Source organism: Podarcis melisellensis (assembly GCF_964234715.1).
Source record: "Podarcis melisellensis genome assembly, chromosome: 5".
NCBI lineage: Eukaryota > Metazoa > Chordata > Lepidosauria > Squamata > Lacertidae > Podarcis > Podarcis melisellensis.
This window is the reverse complement of record NC_138537.1, coordinates 66,702,621-66,716,735: the sequence shown is the minus strand read 5'-3', so window position 1 is coordinate 66,716,735 and position 14,115 is coordinate 66,702,621. Positions and strand designations below refer to the sequence as shown.

The following is a 14,115-nucleotide window of genomic DNA, read 5'->3' as shown; positions in this document are numbered from 1 at the left end:
AAAATTTAATGGAGTAATATTAAGTCACAGAATAATGAGAACCAGCACTAATGGGAATGATTACAAATGTGAATAACAGTTATGTCTAAACTAATCATAGAAGCTAGAATATATGATATTCTTTTGCTGAGTTTCTTTTGCAGAGTCTTGAATAGTAAAAATTCCCATAACTTACATAATTGATCATGATTCCTCCACCCCTATTTGCATTTTGTTTCCTTTGCAATGAAGTGAATGTGTTAGAATAACATAATGACAATGTAATTTATGTAATTAATTATGTAAGTTACGAAAATTATGTAATTTAGCTACAGAAAGATAAATAGTGTAGTTGTTGGCAGTAGAGAGACTGTTGTGAAATTGACACATTGCTGCATGTAACAAACACAGGGTGAAATGCAAACAGTGCTTTCTTACATCCCTAAAAGTAACATATATAATTCTAAAACTATCACCTCTGTCCTTGCAAGATCATTTATCTCTGCAACAAAGGTATAAAATAACATTTTCTCTCTTTTAGGAGGTGGGATACTTTAAGTGAAATACACAAAACTCAATTTAAATACACCCCAAAATCCTGTGAACCAATTTTAGCTTAAATGTTTGTTTCTGCAGTATGGACACTTTCAGAGTCTGCTACTGTTAGTCAGAGTGTTACAACTGTGATTGGATGCATATTGAACATAGAAAGTAGGAGAGTCTCTAAGGTAATAGATTTTTAAAGGTAAAGGTAAAGGAACCCCTGACCATTAGGTCCAGTCGTGACCGACTCTGGAGTTGTGGCGCTCATCTCACTTTATTGGCCAAGGGAGCCGGCGTACAGCTTCTGGGTCATGTGGCCAGCATGACTAAGCCGCTTCTGGCGAACCAGAGCAGCGCACGGAAACACTGTTTACCTTCCCGCTGGAGTGATACCTATTTATCTACTTGCACTTTGACGTGCTTTCGAACTGCCGACCTTCTGATCGGCAAGTCCTAGGCTCTGTGGTTTAACCCAGAGCCCCACCCACGTCCAATAGATCTTTAGACACATGCAAAACTAGGGAACCCATCAAAATTCACCCATACAGCCAAGACTGAATATTGCACAGACACAGGCAGAATGAATTATGCCAGGGGTTGAGCAGCAGTTAGGTGTAAATAATGGCATTTTGGACTGGAGTGCTGAAAAACCAGCTGTGGGTCTAGAGATTAGCTGATCCAGCCCTTTGCAATAGCTGGGAAACTGCAGTATAGTTTTTATTTATCATGTTCCTTAGTGGATAATAAATTGGCATGGGGGTGGGAATTGTTTTGGTGCTTATTGTGATCAAATAATTATCTTAATACTTTTGGACCTTTGGTCAAGAAGCTTATCTTCTTCACCCATCATTCCATTGAAGTTTTTACGCTCAGCTATTGTGTTATGTAAAAATATATCCATGTAATACTGCTAGTATGGAAACTTTATTATTATTATTTATTCATAAGGTTTATAGATGGACAAACGTTAGAAAATATCATTGCAATATACAACAATAAAAATGAAGGTAAAAACAGGTGAAAACAGTTTCCAAAAGAAATATGATTCTGCCCATGAGTCAACTCATCCTTTTGGGAAAGCCTGTAGGTTTATTTGTTTGTTTGTATCTAATGAAATGTGTTTTATGTTGGAGCCTGGAACTTCAGTGGGTAGTGTGATCCCCAAGGCAAGTGCCATGAAATGCTCAAAGAACACATGTCAGGAAGCTAGACAAGAAGTTCATTATATAACCAAAACAAGAGACTCCTGGCTCCACCCAAATACAGTAAGGTCCATTGCCACTAAACCTAGTGACTAAACTAGATGACACTGCCTCTGCAATAGAGTTCCTAGTGACTAAACTAGATGACACTGCCTCTGCAATAGAGTTCCAATCAGCCACACTGATTGATTAAAAACCTTTGATTAACTAAAAAGTTGGCTTTTTGTTGAGCATTCACCAAATGTATACGATTACTCACCAAGCGTTATTTAACTGGGTGACAGCTCAAGTAAAATGAAATAGTAAAAGTGCTTTGCTTTAGGATTTTGGAACTTATGCCACAGTTTTATGGTTACAGGAATATATTTCAGTGGAGAGGGAGAAAGAACACTTGGTTTCTTCTTAATCCTCCCTTTGAGCATGTAATTATCTGCTGCTGTTTACAGCATAGGGGAAGAAATGGTTAATTTCATGTCATATAGCAAAATACAGTGTCAGTTCATTCAAAATAGTTGTTTCTGTTTTTAAAGCAGAAAATTAGTCTGTCAATTTAACAAGCTGCAATCAGTTTTAATCTAGCAAAATCAAAGGCACAATCAAGAAAATTTACGCACTAATCTAGGGCAAAACACTTTTGGCTAGGAAGTCGTTGTTTACTTCAGTTGAAAATAATGTATAAATAAATATTTTGATGACTTAGACAAAATTATTCGTCTTATTTTCAAAACTATCAAAAATCTAGAACATTTGTTGATGTTGAAATAGCTATATTTGCTGGGCTGAATATATCCAGACATCTATATCTACAAAGCCTTTCCTCCTCCCAGGAGGGAAGGGGTTGTGATCGGGAGATGATTCTCGCGTCATGCAGGGGGCGCTCCGCCCCCTGCTTCAACTCCAGGACTGGCCCCACGCCCCTCCCCAGTTGGGCACCCAATAGGGAAGCTCAACGGGGGTGTGGCTTGCTGCTCAAAAGCAGCCGCGCCAGCGATCCCCACCATTGCACACACATTTTCTTCGAGTCACCCACCCTCCACTCCCTTAAGATTAGCTGTTCCTGAGACTTTGCTATGGACCTCTGGTTGGTCGCCCTGTTTAACCAGGGGGCCTGGTAGGAGTTTTTTCCAATTGGCTAAATTGGCCCGGCCTCTTGGTTTTTTTCGCCTACCTCGTAGCAACTGTCACAACTTTCGTGGTATTTGGCGGTTAGGCATTGGAATGTGTTGTTGGTGTTTCGGGTGGCAAGGTGTGGCCATCGCCTTCCCCGACAATTTTGGGTATTCCGCTAAAGGAATCCGGCGGTCGTGGATCCTGTCCGATGCCCGTGTGGTGGGGGGCCATGGCACGACCCTCGGTGACATCAGGAAGAGAGCCTATAGTTGGATTAGCATCAACAGGCTTCCCCTATTGGTGGTTAACCCCTCCTCAGACTCACCCCTCTACAAGTGGGTGGAGTCTAATGTTCCGTGGTCCAGTGCCTAAGCCAATACCTTCTCACATGCTGTAAACAATAAAGTTGTGGCCTTTACCTTACCCATTAACCTTACATTCTTTGTCCACGTGTCTCTATTCCCGAAGCGGGGATCGGGTCCTCGAATCACAAACACTTAAGTAAAGGTTTAGAAGAAGGCTAAACTCAGATATGGTGTGTATAATATCAGATTAGTCTATAAAATCCAAATGTAGAAATATATCCAATAAGCAGTAAATTTTAATGTGCTTCGACAGTTCCTATTTTGTAATTTAATATTGATTGGTCATTAAATGAATGCTTAGGAAAAAAATTAATAGGCATGTAAGATATTAATGTACTTGTCAGCTACCATGGTTAATTCAATATTTCTTCAGTGATATATACATCATCTAGAGTCATAATGAGACATCAGTTTTGTTAGAGGTTTTTGGTCAGTTGCTACTGAACAGTTTTACAGTATATCAGCTGAGACATTTGCTGTGTTAAATGTATTATACATTGCTATCTAACAGAGCCATTCAAGCTCCTTTTGACATACGTGGTGAGGTGGATTGGGTGTCCAGATCTGATGTACCTCCAGCTGCAGAGTGAGAAACCCATGTAACAACAGTAGTGTAGAGCTCTCTTTTCCACCTGCTGAAAATGCAGGTGGTAATGCCGCGAGTGGGATCACCATCACTAGGAGCCAGCAGAAATGGACTTTTCTAGGGCTGATTGTATCAGGCTCAGTAGGGCAGATGACTGCATTGGACCCCAAAGAAAGCTGATCACTGTTCCAGTTTCAGTCTTGCACAGCAATCTGCCTGCCTCCACCTTCCGTGGAGGTGGAGAGGGATGCACTCCATTAAAACCCACTGGGCTTGCAGGCGGGTTGAGAGTAGGATTGCTCCCTAAAATTCCTACATTTGGTAATGCACTACTCGCTTTTTCACATGACATAATACAATACTCTATAATGATCTGATATATGTAACTTGACCAGTTATTCACTCATTTAGATGTTTCCTGCTTGCCCTGCAAGCCAAAGTCCTTGGATAAAAATTGAATCAAACGAGTGCAATGAGGGCAGAGGTGGACTTTGGGCTCTCTCAGTACCCTGTGTGACGCTAAAAGTCAGCATCCCCTGTCTCTTGCATTCTCTTCTACAGCATTGTTGTGGCACCCAATGTGGCCAAACCAGTCGCGCTTCTCTAAAGCCGCCTCTGACACAGGGTTCAGCTTGCAGCTTGCATCTACTAAGAGAGCAAAATGCTCTACCATGGGAAGAACAATCTGCAACCATCACCCATGCCCGCTATTCTAAAGTTAGCCAAAATCTTCCACTTTGATGGGCTTGTGGGTTGGGGCTCTGTGACTAAACTCTGCATCGTGTACTTTCAGACATTAAGAGAATCCACTGTGCCCTGCTGCCCAGGCTTGATAAAGCTCCTTAGAAATGAAGAATGTGCAGCAAGTTACATGGTTTTACAAGTTTTACGTGCACAAATATTCAGTTTAAAAAGTTTAAACCTAGCCACACTTGAAAAATGCAGGCTTTTCACAGGCTTTCCCATCATTCAAAACAAAAGCATCTCAGAGGCATTGATGTTAAATTTCTTTAATAAAAGCAGCTTACATGCTGTCTTCAAAATTAAAACAAAGGCAAAAATACTGCTGCGTTTCCCCACTTTTTTTGGTCTGTTTTATATTTCCTTGTCTTTGTCTCCTGAAACATGGTGTGCTTCACTTATGTGAATACATTTTATAGTTGGAGAGAGAACTTATATTACAGGGTTGTCAGTTCAAATTCTGAAAAATATATCAGGGTAACAAATATAAGCATGCATGACTTTAGGGAAGAGAGTTTTCCCACAGTTTCTTTTTTCCATAGGGTGCCTTTCATTATAATGAAACTAATATTTTTATTACATCTCCTGTCTCTAGTATTGATGATACTAGAGTTAAACCTAAAAGGACTCTGAAGACGAATAGCTTGCTCCTGTGATATTGAACTCTACAACTGGAGCACATGGCATAGGGCTTCAGGCTTCCAAACTCTATAGACCAATGTTTAAAAACAGGAAAGCAATGCACACTAGAGACTCTAGTCTCAGAGTGATTCAGGAGAGGGCTCCCAGCAGCCAGTGTGGAGAGCTATTTAAACCTGCTATAGCTTACTCTCCCTTCCCATGGGTCCTTGCCCTAACACCCTGCACCTAGCATGAAGCCATTGTCCATAAGAGCCCTGCTGGATAGGAACAAAGGTCCATTTAGGCCAGTATCTTTTTCTCACAGTGACAAATAATGTGCCTGAGGGAAGCTTGCAAGTAGACCCTGAGCACCACAGCAATCTCCCTAGCAATTGTGCTCCCTCTGAAACTGGAGCATCATCCCTCTGAATTGAGCATCATATTGCAATTGGGATAATTACCCAGTTATCTTTACTGCCCTAGTGAAAGTGTGATTTTAGATTAAGCAACAACATTTGCCTAATTTAGGGATATAATCCAATTGGACCCTTTCACTCACAAAGGGCTATTCATTCAGTGGATGCATCCAAGAACTGGAGAGTAGGAGGTGATATTTTTTACTGATGTCACATACTACTCCATTCTGTAGGGAGCCTCAAGTCTCTGGAGCTCATCTTCATGGTGTGCTGGGGAGACAGAGAACCGGCAAAAATGGCATCCCCTTCTCTGATCTGCAGGAGCAGAAGCCCTCCTGTGAGGTCAAGGGCACCCATTACATTTCAACCAATATTTATAATGTATCCTGTGCTTTTCAAGGTGTTAAGTGTTTGCCAGCTTTAGGTGTCCTGGAAGAAAGAGGCTACTGTGGATTATCATTGCTAACTGGTTAAATTTCAAGCCCCACACCATCAGAAATGCATGCTCAGAAATTGACATTTACTTCAATTGTCTTGTTTTGACAATGCTGAAATTTGCTTAATTAGATTGACTTCACTTAATTCATTTAGCTAGTTTTCTGGAGTCAATGCAGCCTAAACAAATTAAGCAAAGTCTAATTAAACTATCTGAACCTAGATTCTTTTTTTCTTCAACGTCTTCGGTTTGTTTGTTGTTTTTGTTTGCTTCTGTTTTGTATTTTGCTGATTGCAGCTTGTTGTCGCACATGGCAGCAAGGAGAACCTGGCAACATACCAAATGTTAGAATATGCACAAATTGTTTGAGAAATTTTGAAAACATATAGTCTAGAAATAGCATATATTCAATGCAAACTGTCAAAATAATAAGAACATGTTCAAGAACAATTTGCCAGAATTAAGAAGTACTCCTTTATATCTCTAGTTAAAAATTCATAATTTTTGGGTTTGGGCATTCCGGTTTGGGGAAATGTAATATTTGTTTGTTTGTTTACTTATTCATATTCCACTGGTAGTAAATATGGCCTACTCTGAAATAGAAAGTTTCATCCCGTCTCTGGGTGTGTTTTCCTCCATAGCTTGCTGAGAACAAGCTGGAACCTTAGTTTTGTTTGTGTAATAAGTCCTAGCTGCTATGCTGAGCTGTTGTTCTGTTGTTCACCAACAAATACAACTGTTGAAGTTATCCTCACTCCTGCTGCTTCCTGGTATTAGAGCAGGCTTTCCCTACACAGTGAGCACTCTTTCCAAACCCATGGATTACCACACCACCCTTTCCTAAAGGAGCTCAGTGCAGTGTGCAAGGTTCTCTCTCCACCCTATTTTATATTCACACAAAAACCCCTGAGGTAAATTATGCCAAGTTTCACAGCAGAGTGGGGATTTTGACCTGGGCTAAACATACCAAGTATTAAGGACTCTTGCTTGCTATTGTTAAGAATGGAGATACATTTTACGGTATATATTTTTATTTTCTACTGTGGGATAAAATATTTGGGAGAAAAATGTAAGTGAAATATTCAGTAAAACCAAAGCTAGGATGAAGTCTTATATAGTCCATTTTAATAAAACTGAATTAACAACTGCAGCCGTTCTGGGATGTGTGTGTGTGTGTGTGTGTGTCAATATATATCAGCATTTAAGGGGGAAAAAATACATTTTTCCCCTTGGTGCCTGTAATGGCTGAGTTGTTTGCTTTGGATTTTTTATCTTTCAAACTGATTGCCAGAAATGTCAACATCCTTCAGGAACAAAAACAGTTATTTCCCACAATTCATTTTCTGAGAGCTGGTCTACCATTTGGGAATAGCCACTCAGGTAATCATACATTAGTAGTAGTAGTAGTAGTAGTAATTATTATTATTATTATTATTATTATTATTATTATTATTATTATTATTATTTATATCCCTCCCTCCCCAGCCGAAGCCAGGCTCAGAGCGGCTAACATCAAATGTATAACACATTAACATAAAATCAATCAATTAAAATACATCTTCAAATCAGATCAGGATCAGAATAAAATCCAATCAGATGGCAACCCACAGATTAGGGTTGGGGACTTTAAATGCCCACCTGTTTATGCTGAACTTATATGGGCCTGTGAGAAAAATTGGGAGGCCACTTTCATGCAAGTTCTTATGAAAGGGGAGAGTGAGTCAGACTGAACCCTGACCGAAGTCCTGGCAGAACAGCTCTGTCTTGCAGGCCCTGCGGAAAGATGTCAAGTCCTGCAGGGCCCTAGTCTCTTGTGACAGAGCGTTCCACAGATTGGAGCCACAGCCGAAAAAGCCCTGGCTCTAGTTGAGGCCAGCCTAACCTTTCTGTGGCCTGGGACCTTCAGAATGTTTTTATTTGAAGACCGTAAGTTCCTCTGTGGGACGTACCAGGAGAGGCGGTCCCGTAGGTACAAGGGTCCTAGGCCGTATAGGGCTTTAAAGGTTAAAACCAGCACCTTAAACCTGATCCTGTACCCCACCGGGAGCCAGTGTAGCTGGTATAGCACCGGGTGAATGTGATCTTGCAGTGAGGACCCCGTAAGGAGTCTCGCCGCGGCATTCTGCACCCGCTGGAGTTTCTGGGTCAGTCTCAAGGGCAGCCCTACGTAGAGCAAGTTACAATAATCCAGTCTGGAGGTGACCTTCACGTGGATCACAGTGGCTAGGTCAGGGCGAGAGAGTTAAGGAGCCAACTGCTTAGCTTGGTGGAGATTAAAAAAATGCTGCCTTTGTTGTAGCTGCAATCTGCGCCTCCATGGAAAGGATGGTGCTGGCACTAATTGCACCCCGCAAGAGATGGGAGTTGCCCCCCCAATCCCATATCGTCCCTTCCCAGCCAGAGGACTTCTGTCTTCGAAGGATTTAACTTCAACTGGCTCCCATGTAACCATCCAGCCACAGCTTTTTAGTCTATTTTGTTCTATATCTGTGTTTTGTCCATTTTTGTTTTTTTTAAAAAAATGCAACTTATTGGTGTGGGGCTTGTTGCATCATTCTAGGTGAACAATCTGACAATGGGGGGCATAGGTTAAACCCAATCACAATGTTCTCCAGATTACTCATTTCATGGTGTTAATAAGATATTGTATTTATGGTACTTATTTTAAGTAATTCTAAATCACCATTAATTCAGGCTTGTGAACCACCCTGTGATCTAAAAAGTTCAAAAATTGAGTACAGTGCCTGCAAATATAGCTCATTTGAAAATGAATTTATACCTAAGCACAAAACCACACTGAACACAGTGTGGCTTGAGAGCAGTACATGTGAAAAGGATCTAGGAGTCTTGGTTGACCACAAACTTGACATGAGCCAACAGTGTGACGCGGCAGCTAAAAAAGCCAATGCAATTCTGGGTCGCATCAATAGGAGTATAGCATCTAGATCAAGGGAAGTAATAGTGCCACTGTATTCTGCTCTTCCAGAGGAGGGCAACCAAAATGGTCAAAGGCCTGGAAACGATGCCTTATGAGGAACGGCTAAAGGAGCTGGGCATGTTTAGCCTGGAGAAGAGGAGGCTAAGGGGTGATATGATAGCCATGTTCAAATATATAAAAGGATGTCACATAGAGGAGGGAGAAAGGTTGTTTTCTGTTGCTCCAGAGAAGTGGACACGGAGCAATGGTTCCAAACTACAAGAAAGAAGATTCCACCTAAACATTAGGAAGAACTTCCTGATAGTAAGAGCTGTTCGACAGTGGAATTTGCTGCCAAGGAGTGTGGTGGAGTCTCCTTCTTTGGAGGTCCTTAAGCAGAGGCTTGACAACCATATGTCAGGAGTGCTCTGATGGTGTTTCCTGCTTGGCAGGGGGTTGGACTCGATGGCCCTTGTGGTCTCTTCCAACTCTATGATTCTATGATTCAGTGAAATTTATTCCATTTCAAACACCCACAGGGTGGGGCTGTAAACAGAAAATCAGGAGTCTCCTGAGTGTCAGAGCTGACACTGCCATAAAAAGTAGTTTTAGTTGAAATGGCTGGTTAACCAATTATCACTAAGTGATTCTGTAGAGCAGTTTTCTCTTTGTTGCAATCAATGTGAAAGAATCTATATGATATTGTACCTGTAGCTTAATGACAGTAATGTTTGACTGAATGGATTGCATAATGCAATAAATGACTCCAGTGACTCCAATTAAAAGCCACGACTGTGACGGCCTTGTCATTTTGTTGGCAAGATAGGAGTAACAAATCAATTCATACTTACCTCACATGAACATCAGAATTATTCAGTTAATTTCAGTGCACAAGCACTGAAAAGAATTGTGAAAATTCAGTCCAATCAGGACAGAACGTTTTCAAAATAAAGTATCTGTTGCAATAACCTTCAAACTTTCCAGACCTGGGAACCAACTTTAACTGAAGCAAGCACTGGGGACCCATTCTCACATTATTTTAATCAAATGTTTGTATAGTTGTAGTTGAAGCCCACACTAGATCAGACCATGACGCATTAGTGGGTTGTGACCCACCAGGTGAAGACAAATGAGTTACCTTCTAAACAGCAAGAGGGGTACTAAGGTGGTATCTTGACATCATTGAATAACTCTGTTTATTGTTGTTCACTGTCATGTGACACCAGAACAAGAGGCAGAAACTTGGACAGTCAGTAGCAAGTGTGTCTGGAACTCTGTATGGTAGCATATATGTGCACATAGACTTCCTATGCGCTAAACACAATTCTTAATTGTGTGTACATTTGTTCTGTTGAGATCTTCTGCAAATGTGTGGCAGGAGAGCTGCATTCGATGAGCACATGTTGCAAGCAGGAATGCCTTTATTCTTTAAGAGTCATTTGAAAATGCTGCAGTGGTTCCATCCTTCCAGCATCCCAAGACTTTGTCAATTATGTAAATACTGTTAATTTGTTTGGAGGGATTGTAATATTTCTAATCATATTCTGTGGTAGTATAAGAAGATTCCTGCTGGATCAGACCAAAGGCCCATCTAGTACCTCTGCTTATGTTCACTTCCGGTTATGTATCCTTCGAGATATGCATGCAGCAAACCTGGAAGTATTTTTCCGGGTTTCGCCCCATGCGCATGCACAGAAACACTAAACCGCACCGTGCACATGCACCTAAATGGCACCTCCAAATACACCCACCTCGGGATCCGAATGGAGTTCCCGAACAGATCCTGTGCACAATCGGAGGTACCACTGTATAGAATTTTGTTCAGCCAAGGATTCTCTTACCACATTTTGAAGTTAGTGATCATATAAAAGGCCACCCTTCTCATAAGGTCCAGAGTCTAAAATACCCAAGATGAACATTGTGGCCTTTGTGACATCCTGGTTTAATGATAAAAACAGCTATTGCAGAGCACACATCGCAAGCAGAACTCTTGCATCACCTCAGACACAATACTTTTCAGCGGAGATATTTCATACATGTGCATGCAAATGTGAATTAGTTTTGAATGCTATCAGGAATTAGCTGTATTATTGGCATACTCCAGGGTGTTTTTTGTAATGGGATGAAGGAAGAGACAAATTCAATCTGGATGTAAATTCTCTTTTTTAATATGACTAAACAATATTGAAGAAATGCAAATGTATGAACTGCAGATGTGAATACATTTTGTCCTAAGAGATTTGTAAGGAAGTAAAAGCCCTGAAGGGCTGAAACTGCTTCTGAGTTTTATGCATGTTGTGTATATCTTTGTGTCTGATGCATTAATCTTGCATTAGTTGTCTGGATCCTTAATTGACAAATGCTTGCTTAGAATATGCAGACTGTCTGAAGGAATGCCTCGAGCATCATCTCCATATTATTTATCTTATTAAAGCATCCACTATGTGGGTGTAAAATATCTTCCAAGACATTATATTTATTTATTTATTTAGCAAACCAATTCTGGCCCTAGGAGACAGAGTAAAACTTTACTGTAATAAACTGTAAACAGTGGTAGTAATAAGCAGATTTATATATATTTTAGCTAGTACATAAAAATGTAAACAAAAGACTTAAAAACACATGTATTTCTTGTTTTCAGGCCATCAGAGCTCTGGTGAAGAAATGCAAATAAGGTACAGTTTATTTTCTTTTAATATAGAAATGCTATAGGCAAAGTTAAATTTTACAATATGTTTTCCCAATTCCCCCAAATTAATCATTTTATGGGTTTTTTAATGGCACAGTGTAGAAATAACTATTATATGCTCATTGTACCTCATTTTCTTGGCTGATTCCTGCACTGTCCCTAATGGTCTATTTTCTATACATGTTTGACCTTTATATGTCACATTTTTATTTAAGTTGCATGTATGTAGATTCGAGGGATTTGTAAGGATTGTGGTACAAATGAATGCTGAATATGAATCTTTAGATGAATGATAAAACCTACATTATTTAAACACACAGCTTTTCGTTGCGGTGGAGTGCAGGGAAGTTCAGGTCCTGAAGGGTTTTTAAAAATTCAGTGAGTGAAATGGATATAGACACCTCAAGGGGAACTTCAGTTCAGTGTTCTTAATTCTACCTGTTTAGTTACTTTGGCAGTGTCTACACATAACACTAAGCCAAACCATAACGTAGTATGAAGGTGTGCACCCCTGGGTCCAAGGCTATCCAGAGCTAAGAATAAAGAGCTGGTGAAAGAGCCATTTTTTGGAAAGAGTATTTTTCTATAATATTTGTTTAGTTAGTTAGTTTTACTGCCCTTCATCCAAAGATATCAGAGCGGTTCACAGCATAAAAATGCAAAATAAAAACTCAAAATACATAATAAAACAAGAACAAACAAAACCAATAATCCCCTCTCCCATAATTTACCGTATTTTTTGCTCTATAAGACTCACTTTTTCCCTCCTAAAAAGTAAGGGGAAATGTGTGCGCGTCTTATGGAGCGAATGCAGGCTGCGCAGCTATTCCAGAAGCCACAACAGTAAGAAAGATTGCTGCTTTCGCTGCACAGCGATCCCTCTTGTGTTCTGGCTTCTGAGATTCAGAACATTTTTTTTCTTGTTTTCCTCCTCCAAAAACTAGGTGCGTCTTGTGGTCTGGTGCATCTTAGAGAGCGAAAAATACGGTATGTTGATGAACAAGAAAGCAAATCTGTGAGAGAACTTAGGCATTTTGCACCACACAAACGTCAGTGTTAGACACAGTTTACACTAAAGAAAAGCAGTGCCTTTTACTAGCCTTGTCAGATTCGCCACTGTAGTCCATGCTTTGATAACTCCAAGGCTGGATTACTGCTGTGTGAGACTGCCTTTGGGCCTGGTTCGGAAACTCCAGCCAATGTGGCAGCCAGATTGCTGATCACCGACAATATTTGACACCGTTATTAAAACATCTGTACTGGCTTTACATTTACTACTGAGCCATGTTCAAGGTCCTAGTTTAATTTACAAAGCCCCGAACAAGTTAGGTCCAGGGTGTCTTAGGTTGCCTAAAGCCTTGTATCCCAGCTTGATCACTGAGATTGTCTGCAGGCGTGTTGTTAGTCATTTTCTCAGTTGGTTAGGCTCATTTATCTGCAACAAGACAACAAGCCTTTAGTGACATTGGCATGTCTTGTGGAATTCTCTGCCAATAAAGAATCAGCAGGTGCCTCCTGTTTCAACCTTTAAACACCTACTGAAAATGCTTCCAATCCATCAGGTTTATACAAACAATTAAGAATACATGTTTTTAACTGAGCTCTGATTTTAAATATTTGGACGGTTTTTTTAATCATATGTATAACTGTTGTAAACCACTCTTTCCTTTGGATGAAGTGATTGCTAGATACTTTGTAATATTTGAGTTTATTTATGAGCATACAAATTGGCCACAGATTGAAGCAGACAGCTTAACCAAGGCAGTCCAACTTTTCATACTAAGTGGGCCACAAGAATACTTTGGCATGGAACCTGCAGGCCACACACTTGTTGTGTGGGAGCAGGGAAGAAGGCAAAAATTTGATGCCCCTTACCCCCTGCCCTTGTGCTGCCTTCCAAAGCCAGCTAAGTGAAGCACCAGACTTGGGAAGGAGGCACAAAGCTCTGGCAGGGTCCTAAAGTCCTCCAACTTCCTTCCCTAAGCTGGGAAAGCACCAACTAGGCTCTGGGAACGAGGAAGGAGGCCTCTGGGACCCTGTCAGAGCCTTCACGCTTCTTTCCCAAAGCCCAGTGTTAAGTTGTGGGTGAACATATCAGACGACACAGCGATTCTTCAAACAGCTCTTGTTTATTCACAGGCCAGAACAGAACTGAACTGAAGGGTTCAGCCAGCCTGCTTATATAGAGCTCCACTAGAACGCAACAGTAACCATTTTCTGTAACTATCCAATCACTGAACGTCACTTTCGATCCTTTATTTGCATATGTGGACCTGAACTATCTACAGTATCCCCTTGCTGGCCCAGGGTGAGAACTTCAGTATATAACACCCAGCACCACATTTAGGGAAGGAAGCACAAGGGCTGCTGTGGGTGGTCAGATGTTGCTGAGGGCTGCCAAAAAGGCATCAAGGGCTTCATTTGGCCCTTGGGCTGTGTGCTGAACTGCCCTGGCTTAAACACACCAATAGCAAAATCCACTACCCCAGATCTGATTTCCAGAGAGTCAG

General features: G+C 40.8%; 1 protein-coding gene across 15 annotated transcripts in view; it reads left to right on the top strand.

The window, feature by feature from the left end:
- The window catches only part of PCDH15 (protocadherin related 15), a gene marked incomplete at its 3' end in the record, with an annotated part of 626,354 nt that overhangs the window by 208,317 nt on the left and 403,922 nt on the right, over positions 1–14,115 (top strand). For 14 of the 15 annotated variants that reach the window (XM_081912931.1, XM_081912944.1, XM_081912947.1 and 11 more), the window contains one exon: positions 11,558–11,591. The exons of the other annotated variant lie outside the window; for it this stretch is intronic. The remainder of the gene's footprint in view (positions 1–11,557; positions 11,592–14,115) is intronic. 15 annotated transcript variants of the gene reach the window in all.